The 14,749-nt window shown below is 44.0% G+C and overlaps 1 protein-coding gene across 1 annotated transcript in view; it reads left to right on the plus strand.

The window, feature by feature from the left end:
* LOC126176651 (arylsulfatase B-like) overlaps positions 1 to 14,749 on the plus strand; it is a 135,159-nt gene that overhangs the window by 3,892 nt on the left and 116,518 nt on the right. The gene's annotated exons all lie outside the window — the stretch shown is intronic.

Raw genomic sequence — 14,749 nt, forward strand, 5'->3', positions numbered from 1 at the left:
CATTCGGGAGGACGACTGCTCAATCCCGCGTCCGGCCATCCTGATTTAGGTTTTCCGTGATTTCCCTTTGCCGCTTCAAGCAAATGCCGGGATGTTTCCTTTAAAAGGGCACGGTCGACTTCCTTCCCCGTCCTTCCCTAATCCGATGAGACCGATGACCTCGCTTTTTGGTCTCTTCCCCCAAACAATCCAAATCCAACTGTAAAATTGTTGATCATCAAATTTTGCCAATTACTCAAAAACAAATTGCAATCTAGGACAAAAGAAAAGACGCGCTTTGAAGGAATTATCAGAATGGGACGGAAATTGGTAGATGTGGTGTACATATACAGACAAATAAATGATTACAGTTTCAGAAAAACTATATGATTGTTACAAAATGAAGAGCTTTGAAAATACAGCCTCTGCTCCTTATGCAAGCAGTTGTTCGTCTCCACGTTGATAGACAGAGCTGTTGGACGTACCCCTGAGGGGTATCGTGCCAAATTGTGTCCAATTGACGGTTTAAATCGTTAAAATCTTGAGCTGTTTGAAAGGCCCTACGTATAACGCTTCTATGGACCTAAATTTGAAAGAGATCTGGCGACCTTGCTCGCCAAGGTATGGTCTGGCAAGCACGAAGATAAGCAGGAGAAACATCCACCGTGTGCGGATGGGCATTGTCTTGCTGAAATGTAAGCCAAGAATGGATTGCCATTAAGGGCAACAAAATAGAACGAATAATTTCATCGACGTAGCGCTGTGGTGCTAAAGTGCAACTGATGATGACCAAAGATTGAAATGACTCTGAGCACTATGGGACTTAACTGCTGAGGTCATCAGTCGATGTAATATGCACCAAACCCAAGACCGTGGCGACCTCTATTTCTCACTGCAAACTTTTTCGAATTTCGCGCACTGTCTTACTTCCATGTACATATTACTTCGACCATTAACGAAATGATGGACACATCACAATAAACCTGACATATAATGGTACAAGTAAAGCAAAATTGATACTTTTTTCCGGAACAGTTTCTGCAAAATCATTTGAGAAAGACTATAGGGTGTGTGTCCAGTTCTGTCATCGGCGACAGGCCGAAAGGTGGCAGACACTGTCGGCCTCCCATCTGAACAAACGAATGAACTCGCCCTGTGCGTTGGACGAAAACTGGCCACTGCGCGTCGGCCACCGTGTCCTGCATGGACTCAATGCAGGCCCCGTGGATGGACACCAGGCTGCCCTCACTGGACCAGGGCGTGTACATAGCTTGACGAATAATTATGTGTTTTCCCCTAATGTCCAACTACCTCCCTGTTGTGATCGTCACCTCCGATGGACTCCCGTCTCCCTCGCCAGTCTATAGAACATACAATGCACAGATGAGCATTCCAATCAATAACAACTGCCAAGATGAGAAACATAGAAGTAGATATCCTCGGTGTAAAAAAGCAGCTTAAATCAATTAATAAAGGCAAGGCCTCCGGTCCGGATTGTATACCAGTCAGGTTCCTCTCAGAGTATGCTGATAAAATAGCTCCATATTTAGAAATTATATACAACCACTCGCTAGCAGAAAGATACGTACCTAAAGACTGGAAAATTACTCAAGTGACACCAATACCCAAAAAGAAAAGTAAGAGTAATCCGCTGAATTACAGGCTTATATCAATAACGTGGTTTGGCAGTGAAGATTTAGAACATGTACTGTATAAGAACATTATGAAGTACCTCGAAGGAAACGATTTATTGACACATAGTCAGCACGGATCCAGAAAATATCGTTCTTGCGAATCACAACTAGCTCTTTATACTCATGAAGTAAAAAATGATATCGACAGGGGATGACAAATTGATTCCATATTTTCAGATTTCCAGAAGGCTTTCGACACCGTTCCTCAAAAGCGTCTTCTAATCAAACTGCGTGCCTACGGAGTATCCCCTCAGTAGTGCGACTTGATTAGTGATTTCCTGTCAGAAGGGTCACAGTTCGTAGTAATAGACGGAAAGTCATCGAGTAAAACAGAAGTAATATCCGGCGTCCCCCAAGGAAGTGTTATAGCTCCTCTTATGTTCCTGATCTGTATTAACGACATAGGAGACAATCTGAGTAGCCGTATTAGATTGTTTGCGGATGATGCTGTCATTTATCGTCTTGTAAAGTCATCAGAAGATCAAAACGACTAGCAAAATTATTTAGATAGGATATCTGTATGATGCGAAAAGTGGCAATTGACCCTGAACAAAGAAAAGTGCGAAGTTATTCACATGAATACTAAAAGAAATCAGCTAAATTTCGATTACGCGCGAAGTCACAGAAATCTGAAGGCTGTAAATTCACCAAATACTTAGGGATTACAATTACAAATAACCTAAATTGGAACAATCATATAGATAATATTGTGGGTAGAGCAAAGCAAAGACTGCGATTCATTGTCAGAACACTTGGAAGGTGCAACAGGCGTACCAAAGAGACTGCTTACACCAAGCTTGTCCGCCCTATTCTGGAGTACTGCTGAGCGGTGTGGGATCCGCATCAGGTGGGACTGACGGATGACATCGAAAAAATACAAAGAAGGGCAGTTTATTTTGTATTATCGAAAAATAGAGGAGATAGTGTCACAGACATGATACATGAATTGGAGTGGCATCATTAAAACAAAGGCGTTTTTCGTTGCGACAGGACCTTCTCATGAAATTTCAATCACCAGTTTTGTCTTCCGATTGCGACAACATTCTGTTGGCACCCAGCTACGTAGGGATAAATTATCATCACGATAAAATAAGAGAAATCAGGGCCCGCACGGAGAAATTTAAGTGCTCGTTTTTCCCGCATGCCGTTCGCGAGTGGAACGGTAGAGAGACAGCATGAACTCTCTGCCATGCACTTTATTGTGAATAGCAGAGTAATCACGTAGATGTAGAGGGCAAAGCGCCATTTTGAGAAGCCAGAGTAAGGGCTCCCAACCCCTCACAAATCCAACTGCTACTCTATTAGCAGTTGAGTCCGTGATTATGTGACAGATATTCAGGGATAGTGGACAGGGGTAAATGTATCAATTTGAGATAAGTGACGCTTTCGTCTGGAAACGACAGAGTCGAAAGTTATGAGCGAAAATCATTTTCGTGGCTCTGACAGTGGATCTCTTCTACTGTAGGTCCACTGCTTTCCATATTTCGGGAGGAAACAGTATGGACAAGAAAAGAATCTCCATTAAACACGAGTTCTAAAGTGTGTGGACCAACAGTAGAAGTATGTAGGAAGTAGTAGGGATCACAACAAGAAAAGAATGTCCAGTATATATGAGTTCTAAAGTGCATAGACCAAAACAAGAAAAAATTGTCTAGCCAACACGGTCTGTGTAATGCATATCTTAACAGCTATAGCATTTCTTTTTCGTCTTTGCTGTTGCGAAACACATCTTCTCCGATGTACAAGTGCTCATAGGTTTTAAGATATGCATTTCAGATTCCATATTTACTATGAATTTTTTCCTTGTTTTGGTCTGTAGTGCTCCCACTAAAATACAGAAAGTAAGGAGCTTGCAGAAAAGGAGGTTAGCAGAGCTATCAGACCGATTTTCGCCTTTAACTTTCGACTTGGTAGTTTTCGGACCACCGTCCCTTACTTCAAATTGAACATTTATCATCTCTATCATCCCTTAATGTTTGTAACATCATCACACGATCATCTTAGACACAGAAAAAAGTTGTACCTATAGGATAGTTTACCTAGGGGTATCCGATGTTATTTCGTCGGTAGGTTACATCAGTCAAGTAACTGATTTTAGAGTCGCATTAATTAGAAGTTTCCGTCATTTTATATGGTATTTTTCCTTGTTGTGGTTTTGTGCAGTATTACTAAATATTTCGCCTTTTACGCATTTCTGTCACCACATCAGTGGTCAGTGCAACCTCACAGCGCACCCAGGATCACTTTCCGGTAACGCCAGGAACTTTTGCTTAATGGGAGGGACTCGAAAAAGGTGTACTCAGCCTGGTAGCGCCAATTGAAGAGCTACTTGACCGATTACTAGCGGCTGCACCTCACGAAAACTGACAGAGGCCCGGAGAGGGTGTGCTGAACCCACACTCCCATATGTCACATCCAGTGACGGCAGTGGCGGAAGATGACACTGGGGTCGATCTATGTCTATGGAATCTCCAGTCTGTAGACAGACTTTAAGAGTTTTTAGACATTTAAGTGCTGTATAATATGAGTACATTAAACCCATTTGGAATATACTGTTAATTCTACAGGCACAAAATTTTATAGTGAATAAAGTGCAACACATTTTTTAAACTATTTATGTAACATGTGGACAGCTAATCCATACTTCGTTTTCGTGATAAGCTTTCTTACCAAGCAACATGTGATACTTGCAAATGAGTTGAGTTACTGCTGTGTCTTAACAATCTTATCTATCCACAAAACAGCAATTTTTATTACTTGCCAACTGTTTCTATTTCAAAATTTATTTAATTTATTAGTTTTGATAATACTTCTGTTTAATTGATTTCACTTATTATCTGTGCGTAGTGGAGTAATAATGTGGCAGATAGACTATTAAATACAGTGCTGACAAAATTTTCTCGCATGAAAACTCTTTTAAATTTGTATCTAATACCCGTTCCAAGGTACATAATCATATTCTACTTCGCAACATGTTTCCACATTTCGAAAAACTTTAATTTTCCGGTGTGATGTTTACAATTTCAGAAACATACGGCGGCGCATAAAAAGTGAATGCTATCATTTAACAATGGAATAAAAAATACGTTAAACTTCTATGTCAGGGCTTGCTGGAGGCGGAAGTCTAAAATGAATTCTTAGCTGTACACACTGAAAATTACTCCACATCTTAGCATTATCTGTGTTACCACAGGCTGGAAAAGTGGTCACCGTTAATTGATTCTTCCGTACAGATTCACCTTTTATTAACATTACAGTTCGCAAATTCTTGCAGTCGACACAGTAGGCAACAAGGTCCTCAGTGAAAATTCTTCCGAAACCGCGTTCTTCATCCATAATGTTTTGTAAACCCCGTCTGACTGTTGTCCTCTGCAGCTTGTCTTTTTGCTGTATCCTTCACCTCTTTTTCTCATTGTTATTCAGCTATGGCTGGAAGGAGATAGAAATCTCGTCGTCCATATGATTATCTAAAGTTTGTTAAGGAGGAAATGTCACCTTAAAATTCTATAAAAATAATAAACGATGGTTTGTGAAAATGATACTTGCTACTCAACGTATAGCGGAGAAGGCCTTCTTGGGCGAAAGCTCATTTTGCGACAGTCTTCTTGTTGGGCCTATGTGCGACTCAGCATCTTCGCTATATGGTGAGTAGCAACTATCTTTTCCACAATATTGTTACATTCCATCCTGGATTTTCCACTGTCTGATAAATTATGGTTCAGAATTTTGCGAAAAATAAGTGCAAAAATATTGTAACAAACGAAAAGAAGGATTAAACAAGATTGTACCGAGTCCGGTAAAAAGACGTTCACTAGAGCCTTTAAGTGTCTGCAAAGAGAAAAATTACAGAGAGATTGGTGACTTTGACGACCAGGCTACGTTTTCTCGAGAAGGGGTCAAGGAAACAACTCCCTCAAACTTTATAGAGAATGCCAAGAAGTGTGAGCTGTGGCCATGTATTGTTGGACCTAGAATTACCGCTGTTCAAGGCCCCAAGAAACTGGTTTAAGACAGGTCGGAGTAAGATCTCCATCACATGACAGTAGCAATTTGGATTAACCATCATGAAATTAAGGATTTTCAGCTGACCAGTAGCGGAAATTTTATTCACAGTATCTGACTGTGGGGCCCTACCCACTCATTGCGTACAGGGTACCTAAGGGACGCTGCGTTCTCGGAATGCTATACAACTATTGAAGCAACTATCATTATTGGTTTTATTTCAATAAAGCAGAGTGACAATACTAAGCTTGTATTTACAAATGACGCAAGCGACGGGCGACATGCAAACAGTAATGTTCTTCACGCTTGTATTCTCCTCCTGTAGAGACCGTATGCGGTGCAGTCCTAATCAGCGCACCATTGGCCGACGTAGTTCCACCACCTTCTCTTCTCTTGCCTTCTTCATCTTCGTTCATGCGCTTTTGGTTACGCTACAACATTCCTCCCATCGCCCCCCCCCCCCCGCCCACCAGTCAACGTGTCGGGAATGCGACCACAGTGGGGGGAGGCAGGAGTGTGGGCTGGGCGCACAGCCGGGCCGGAAGCTGTCGCTACAGGGGACGTGAAGCTTCAGGGCGTACCCCGCCATTTGGTCTGCGCTCTGGCGGAAACGTTCCCTGGAAAACGAGCAGAAGGGTGTGTGTCAAACTCCCATTACCATGAAACACATGAAGAATGGGGCGACTGCTGCGGTGTGGGAGGGTCCAGCTCCACCGGTAGAGCGAGAGGAGGTGGAGGTGACTCAGTCTCCTTGGGGTCGTCCCACGGTGTGATGATGACACCCTCTTATGGCTGCTGTGGTCGAGCTGTCCACTGGATCCGTGAATCTGAGGACAGATATACTGAAAGATCTTCGTGCACATGACAGAGGCGAAGTTGATTTTGATGGCGGCGCTGCAAACCTTCTGGACCTGAAAGAAGATTCATGAAAGGGCCAAACTGATGGACGAACTCGCCTCGAGCCCTCCGCCTGCTGCCGCTAAAAAATCTGTAAAAGACAATATCATGCGGCGCGAAGCGATACTTGCGGCCTTCCTTGGGCGCCGGATGCTGAGGAGGTTGGATAAGGTAGAGCGATGTCCAAAGGGGGCGGCCGTGAAGTAATTCCGCTGGCGATGGTCCATCTCGTGGGTGCGAACGATTTGAGGCGAGGGACGGTAGCAATACTTGATCCCTGGTGGGAACAAAGCGAAGTTTGACAACCTGTGCTTGAAGGTTCTGACAAAACCTTCCCCTTCGGCGTTTGACAGTGGATGGAACGGTGCACTAGTTAAATGCTGAATGCCATTGCGCTCATAGAACGTTTCAAATTCATCTGACGTGAACTGAGGTTCGTTGTCTGACGCTATTACTTCAGGTAAACCTTCTAGGCAAAAAATCGATGACAACACCGGAATTGCACTACGTGACGTTGCCAAGATCATTGGCATAGCAAAAGGAGACTTGCTATAGAGTCAACCACAGTCAACCAACGAGTGGTCCAAAAAGGTCCAGCGACGTCTATGCGCACACGTTGCCATAGCTATTGCTACTTAAGCCAATCAGATAATTTTCGTGGCGGGGCGGACTGATTTTCCCCACATGCGGTGACGCTGTGTTGTCATCTGTTCTATTTGGATGAACATACCCGGCCAAGTACAGTGACTATCCACTAACTGTTTCCTACGAACCATCCCACAGTGTCCTTGGTGAAGTAACTACAATACTTCTTTTTGACAAGCTTTATGGATCAACACACGTGACAGTCCACTGTCATTTTGAACAGGAATCACACCTTTCTGTACAGCTAGGCTTGCCGGCGTGAGGAGTATCGGCGCAGTACAGATTTCTGTATGCTATTCAATGAGTGAGGCTAAGATGTGTGAACGTACTTTAGCAAAATGTTTAAATATGAGTCAGTTTCCGTGGCCTGTGTAATTTTCTTATAGTTCAGCGGAAAAGACTGATGCAATGCAGAATTCTGAGCATCGATGTGACAACACTATGCAGCAGAAGGGTCATAATCTGTATCAGGGCCAATCGGAAGATGTGGAAGCGCGTCCGCAATAACCATGTGGAGCTATCGGACCGTACACAATCTCGTACTAGTTCAAAAAATGACTCTGAGCACTATGGGACTTAACATCTGAGGTCATCAGTCCCCTAGAACTTAGAATTACTTAAACCTAACTAACCTAAGGACATGATACACATTCATGCTCGAGGCAGCATTGGAACCTCCGACCGTAGCGGTCTCGCGGCTCCAGACTGAAGCGCCTAGAACCGGTCGGCCACAACGACCGGCTCTCGTACTGGTACTGATACAAAAACGAAGCTCATCGTTGAAATTTTTGGGGAGTTCGTACAGGAGCCGGCTACGACGGATGAAACAAGGACTGCATAGGCTTGTGATCCGTTACTAAGTAGAATTTTTTGCCATACAAATAGTGGTGGAATTAGGTGACACCCTACACTATAGCCAAAGCCACTTTTTCTGGAATGAAGGAGAGCTTCTATGGCTTGGAAGGTAGGAGACCAGGTACTGGCGGAATTAAAGCTGTGAGGACGGGAAGTGCGTCGTGCGTAGGTCGCTCAGTTAGTAGAGCACTTGCCCGCGAATGGCAAAGGTCCCGAATTCGAGTCTCGGTCCGTCACACAGTTTTAATCTGCCAGGAAGTTTCCTCTTTTTCCTTATGTGAATAATTACACTGAGCTTTGGACAAAACCTTTGCTGCGAAAGCAGTAGGTCTATCCTTATCACCAATTCTGTGTGGAAGCACTGCACCGGTTCCGTAAGGTTCAAATGGCTCTGATCACCATGGGACTTAACATTAGAGGTCATCAGTCCCCTAGAACTTAGAACTACTTAAACCTAACTAACCTGAGGACATAACACACATCCATGCCCGAGGCAGGATTCGAACCTGCGACCGTACCAGCAGCGCGGTTCCAGACAGAAGCGCTTAGAACAGCTCGGCAAAGTTGGAATACGTTCAGGTGTTCGATCTGCTACGACAATATCGTCAAATAGTTTGAACAGTTTGGCACTTGTGCAGTCAGCTGTTCCAAATACCGTTCGAAACTGGCGAGTGCGGAAGCAGTGCTAAAAAGCAAATATTTGAAACTGGAAAATGTGGTAAAGTCTTATGGGACCAAACTGCTCAAGTCATCGGTCCCTAAGCTTACACACTACTTAATCTAACCTGAACTAACTTACGCTAAGGACGCCACACACACCCATGCCCGAGGGAGGACTCGAGGGGAGGAGGAGGAGATTAGTGTTTAATGTCCCGTCGATAACGAGGTCATTAGAGACGGAGCGCAAGCTCGGGTTTAGGGAAGGACGGGGAAGGAAATCGGCCGTGCTCTTTCAAAGGAACCATCCCAGCATTTGCCTGAAAGGATTTAGGGAAATCACGGAAAACCTAAATCACGATGGCCGGAGACGGAGGACTCGAACCTCCGACGGGGGCAGCCGTGAGGGCCGTAACAAGTCGCTTCAGATCGCGCGGCTACACTCGCGGCCGCAAATATTTGAACAAACCCAAATGAGCATTTATTATTACATACACCTTTTGAGATTTCTAATCGAGAGGTATCTGAAGATATGCGTCGCGCAAATTAGTTTTTGAAAAGTATCGTCTAGCGCCTAATCTGTCGACGAGATCCTCTGGACTTGGCAATGGATCAGCATCAATCACAGTTTGTGGGTTGGCTGTAGACTTAAAGTCAACACCGAGCCAAATGCGACCTGAAGGTTTGGGGAACAAAACAAGTGGACTACCCCACTGACTAGCTGATATGGGCGGAATAACTCCGTTATCTTGCAATTCATTAAGTTCAGCATCGACTTTGTCCCGTAATGCAATGGAGACAGTTCTGGCCCGGCAAAATTTCGGCTGAGCGTAGTCTTTCAGCGTGATACGTGCAAAAAAAAAGTTGTTTGCTTTCCCAAACGTTCAGAAAAGAGTTCCAGGAATTCTTTTAGCAAGCTAGCTACACTGTTTCTTGCATTGAATTTAGGCACTGACAACATATTGTCCTGAATGTTAAAGCCAAACAAGAATGAAGACCAATTATGTTCCCACACACTCGTAATTGTAGGACTGTAAAAGTCATGGTCTTGTAGGTGAGCGACACAGAACAGGCAAAGTACATTGCCAAGAACGGGAATGTCTTGTCTGTTATAAGCCGTCAGTTGCGTGCTAGTTTTGGACAGGCGTCGGGAGCCCCACAGTTCATACGTTTGACGACTGAGCAATGTGAAAGAGGCGCCCGTGTCCAACTGAAATTTCACACTTCTCGCACGAAGAATTAAATGAACAAGAAGTTTGTTTGACTAACGTATCACTGACAAAACTGCACACTTGCTAGTTGCAGACTTTGAATATACCACATCAATCAAAAAAGATGTTCAAATGTGTGTGATATCTTATGGGACTTAACTGCTAAGGTCATTAGTCCCTAAGCTTACACACTACTTAACCTAAAGTATCCTAAGGACAACACACACACCCATGCCCGAGGGAGGACTCGAACATCCGCAAGGACCAGCCGCTCAGTCATACAGCATTAGTGACATCGGCCTTGTAACGAGAGTTAGGTTTGTTTGGGGAAGGAGACCAGACAGCAAGGTCATCGGTCTCATCGGATTAGGGAAGGACGGGGAAGGAAGGCGGCCGTGCCCTTTCAAAGGAACCATCCAGGCAAATACCTGGAGCGATATAGGGAAATCACGGGAAACCTAAATCAGGATGGCCGGACGCGGGATTGAACCATTGTCCTCCCGAATGCGAGTCCAGTGTGCTTGTGACGAGAGTTTTGAGGGTGGGCCGATTTCTGATGTTTGTTACACTGCAGACACACGAATTGTACATGTCCTTTTCTGCCACAAGCATAACACTGAGGTTGTCAGGAGGGGCAGTCTTGGCGTTTTTGCCGTGAATAATACATAGGGCAAGATTTAATTCTGTTTGCCTGTGTGGCCGCCGGCATAGCGAACTGCTTATGGGGCATGGAACGTTGTTTACTTGGCATAGCTAGCGCAAGCCGCCGGTGCGGAATGGTCGATCGCAAGCAAGGGACTCAACCTGACAAGTAGCTGGCTGCTCCAATGTATGAGCTTACAGGGCACCTGAATCGTATTGATCTAGTATTTGCACTACCTGTTCAGATGATAGATCGGACAGTTTCAAAATCTGTTTTCTGAGTTTGACATCAGGCACACTGTACACGATCGCATTACAACATAAGATCCGAATATAAAGCACGAAAAACACATTTAAATTTGCATTTTTTTTGGTCATACCCTGCAAGTATGTTACCCACTTGTTTTGACCGTTTTTTGCAATTAATGAATTAATACCTAGCAGCTATCACATTCACTTGGTGGTCATAACAGTTTGTTAGCGAGGCGACCACGCTGTCATAGGTAAGAATGGCATTAGGAAAGAGTTTCTGACTTAATTTGAACACTACTGTGGGTAACAGTACCTGGCACATTGTGAGCCAGAGTATGGGCTTCGAACTGGGACAGCCACTCGAGCCATTCCTCTTCTTGGTCACGAAACTATCGAAAGGGTGGTATAGCAGCTGTGGCAGGAGGTGCTTCTTCCGTCGGGTGCAAAGTGTTGGTGGGTAGCTGCTGCACCATGTTATGTAGTCCAGACATCTGCTGCGCCTGGAACTGTGTAAGTAGGCTGTTTATGTTTTCTTATTGGCAACGTTACGTAGCGCTCTGTATGAAAATCACTGGCTGTGCTGTGTGCAGTCTGTGGCTGGTTTGCATTGTTGTCTGCCATTGTAGTGTTGGGCAGCTGGATGTGAACAGCGCGTAGCGTTGCGCCGTTGGAGGTGAGCCGCCAGCAGTGGTGGATGTGGGGAGAGAGATGGCGGATTTTTGAGTACAGAATGGATGTCATGAACTGCTATATACATTATGACTTTTGAACACTATTGAGATAAATACATAGTTTGTTCTCTATCAAAATCTTTCATTTGCTAACTATGCCTATCAGTAGTTAGTGCCTTCAGTAGTTTGAAACTCTTATTTAGCTGGCAGTAGTGGCGCTTGCTGTATTGCAGTAGTTCGAGTACTGAAGATTTTTGTGAGGTAAGTGATTTGTGAAAGGTATACGTTAATGTTAGTCAGGGCCATTGCTTTGTAGGGATTATTGAAAGTCAGATTCCGTTGCGCTAAAAAAAAATATTGTGTGTCAGTTTAAGGACAGTCTTGTATAATTGTTCTAAGGGGACGTTTCATATGGCGACTCTGCCAGGATACGAACCTGGAATCCATTGTTTGTTCTCTATCAAAATCTTTCATTTGCTAACTGTGCCTATCAATAGTTAGTGCCTTCAGTAGTTTGAATCTTTTATTTAGCTGGCAGTAGTGGCGCTTGCTGTATTGCAGTAGTTCGAGTACCGAAGATTTTTGTGAGGTAAGTGATTTGTGAAAGGTATAGGTTAATGTTAGTCAGGGCCATTGCTTTGTAGGGATTATTGAAAGTCAGATTCCGTTGCGCTAAAAAAAATATTGTGTGTCAGTTTAAGGACAGTCTTGTATAATTGTTCTAAGGGGGCGTTTCAACTGAAACACCTGCATTAGCTGTGTGGCATCTAACGCTTGCGGTTGCGGCGCCTGAGCACGGGGAGCGACAGGAGGAGTGGGCATTTAAGGAAAACACAAATGCAACCAATAGACCAGGCAATCAATGTAAGCAAGGACAAAAGTAAAGAAAATTTCTGCAACGCCCACCTGGAAACACTGATTAGCAAAATCGACAAATATCTGTTGAAGCAACGAGCGGCTGTGCAAAGCAAATACAAGAGAGAATTAAAGCGCCAGTAAAAAAAAAAAACAGAAACGAAACTACTGTCGCCATCCAGCACTGGTTTCAGCGGATACTCGTCGCCAAATGTGGGGTTCTGTCCACTCGTATAGGGTGATTAAGGTATGCTGCATTCTCGGAATGCTATACAACAATTCAAGCAAGTAACATTAGTAGTTTTATTTCAATGAAGAAATGATGAAAGTGTATTTAGATATACCGAGACCGTGGTCAAGGTTTTCAATAAATCTCTGTCCTGCAACTGTTTGGCTGTTATTATTTACCGTGATGTCAATGAAGAATATTGACAATATTTAAGTTATATTTACAACAACTGTTGCAAGCGATGGGCGACGTGCAAACAGTAATGTTCTTCCTTATAGACAAAGTTCAAACAAACAATGGATAACTAATAACTGTTCTGCGAGTGCCGGTCTACAGCTGAACGAATACTGTCCCAAAAATAAGCGTACACTGAGCAGCCGAGGCTGGCAAGAGCGCTCCCGTTGCGGTGCGGTCCTAGTCTGCGCTCCATTGGCCGACGTAGTTCCACCGCCTTCTCTTCTCTTACGGTCTTCATCTTCGTTCCGGCCCTTGTGGTTGCACCAGAACACTGATAACCTTAAGTGAATCTCAACAAAAGGAATCAAAACATCGCCACGGAGCCGGCTGCTGTGGTCGAACGGTTGTAGGTGCTTCAGTCCAGAACCACGCTGCTGCTACGGTCGCACGTTCGAATCCTGGCTCGGGCATGGATGTGTGTGAAGTCCTTAGGTTAGTTAGATTTAAGTAGTTCTAAGTCTAGGGGACTGATGACCTCAGATGTTAAGTCCCATAGTATACTTGAAAAAAGAGACAGCATTGGTCGTATATTTTTTACTATCGCAAAATCGATTTTCTGTCACTAAGTGACCATCTTCAGTGCTATATTATATAGCTTAAATTAGGATGCACTGTTGTCACTAAGCTTACGGCAATCAGCTTAGTGACAACAGTGCATCCTAATTTAAGTTATATAATATAGCACTGAAGATGGTCAAGTGACAGAAAATCGATTTTGCGATAGTAAAAAATTAAAATATATATATATATATATATATACGACCAATGCTGTCTCTTTTTTCAAGTATACCTGTTATCTGGTCGTAGAGCACAAGACAACATGGAGTCACCAATCAATAAGTCCCATAGTGCTCAGAGCCATTTGAACCATCGCCAGGAGGGGTGTTCTAAACAATTTTCCGTCACACAGCGCTGCGAGTTTCAAAATCTGTCTGTCTTAATTTTTGGGTAACCATCATTTCGTAAGGAAGCTTTTCAAGAGTTTGGCCGGCCGGGGTGGCCGAGCCGTTCTCGGCGCTACAGTCTGGAACCACGCGACAGCTACGGTCGCACGTTCGAATCCTCCCTCGGGCATGGATGTGTGTGATGTCGTTAGGTTAGTTAGGTTTAAGTAGTTCTAAGTTCTAGGGGATTGATGACCTTAGAAGTTAAGTCCCATAGTGCTCAGAGCCATTTGAGCCATTTTTTCAAGAGTTTGTTGCAGACACTTCTTACACCGCTATCAGGCAATCTCAAAGCAGCTGCATGTATAAGAGCTGAAAGCTTTGGAGATTGTTGGACGAACTTTCTCACACGCTCCACATTTTCCAGCTTTGTCACAGTTCCAGTTTGGCCAGTAGATTTATGTTTCAGTGCAAGACCTGATTTTCTATAAGTTGTTACCCAAACTCGAATGGTTTTATCAGGAACGGAATCATGTCAGCCAAGTTCGAGACGAATATGAAATGCTCTCTGAGTATTAATCAAGAAACAACCATTACGAATATACTCTTGCACAACATTCGCACGGTGATTACCTAGCCAAGCCATTGCGTCTGCTAGAAATGCAGGTACACCGCTATCGACCGATACCTCCTACACATCAGTATCCCCACTTCATCTCTCACAGCGGCCTCTCCAAATACGGGAGATCTTTTGGTCGAGCCTCGTATTAATATTCGCGGAGCTACTTTTTCACCAGGTGACGCGTCTATGGATATTAAAAAGACGCCAAGCAGTTGCAAATGCGCTGACAAGACGCGTACTGCTTGTGTTAGGTGGTGGGGAAATGAATTGCAAGGCACATAACAAGACAAAATACGGCGTCCGAGACAACAATGGAGCATTTTATAGAGCAGCACGTGTATCCAACGGTCTACTAACGACCTGCTCTTGTACGACTGCCTTTATAACGCTTATAAAATCCTAACTTAACGTGAAATC

This window comes from Schistocerca cancellata, chromosome 3, assembly GCF_023864275.1.
Source record: "Schistocerca cancellata isolate TAMUIC-IGC-003103 chromosome 3, iqSchCanc2.1, whole genome shotgun sequence".
In the NCBI taxonomy this organism is placed as follows: Eukaryota; Metazoa; Arthropoda; class Insecta; order Orthoptera; family Acrididae; genus Schistocerca; species Schistocerca cancellata.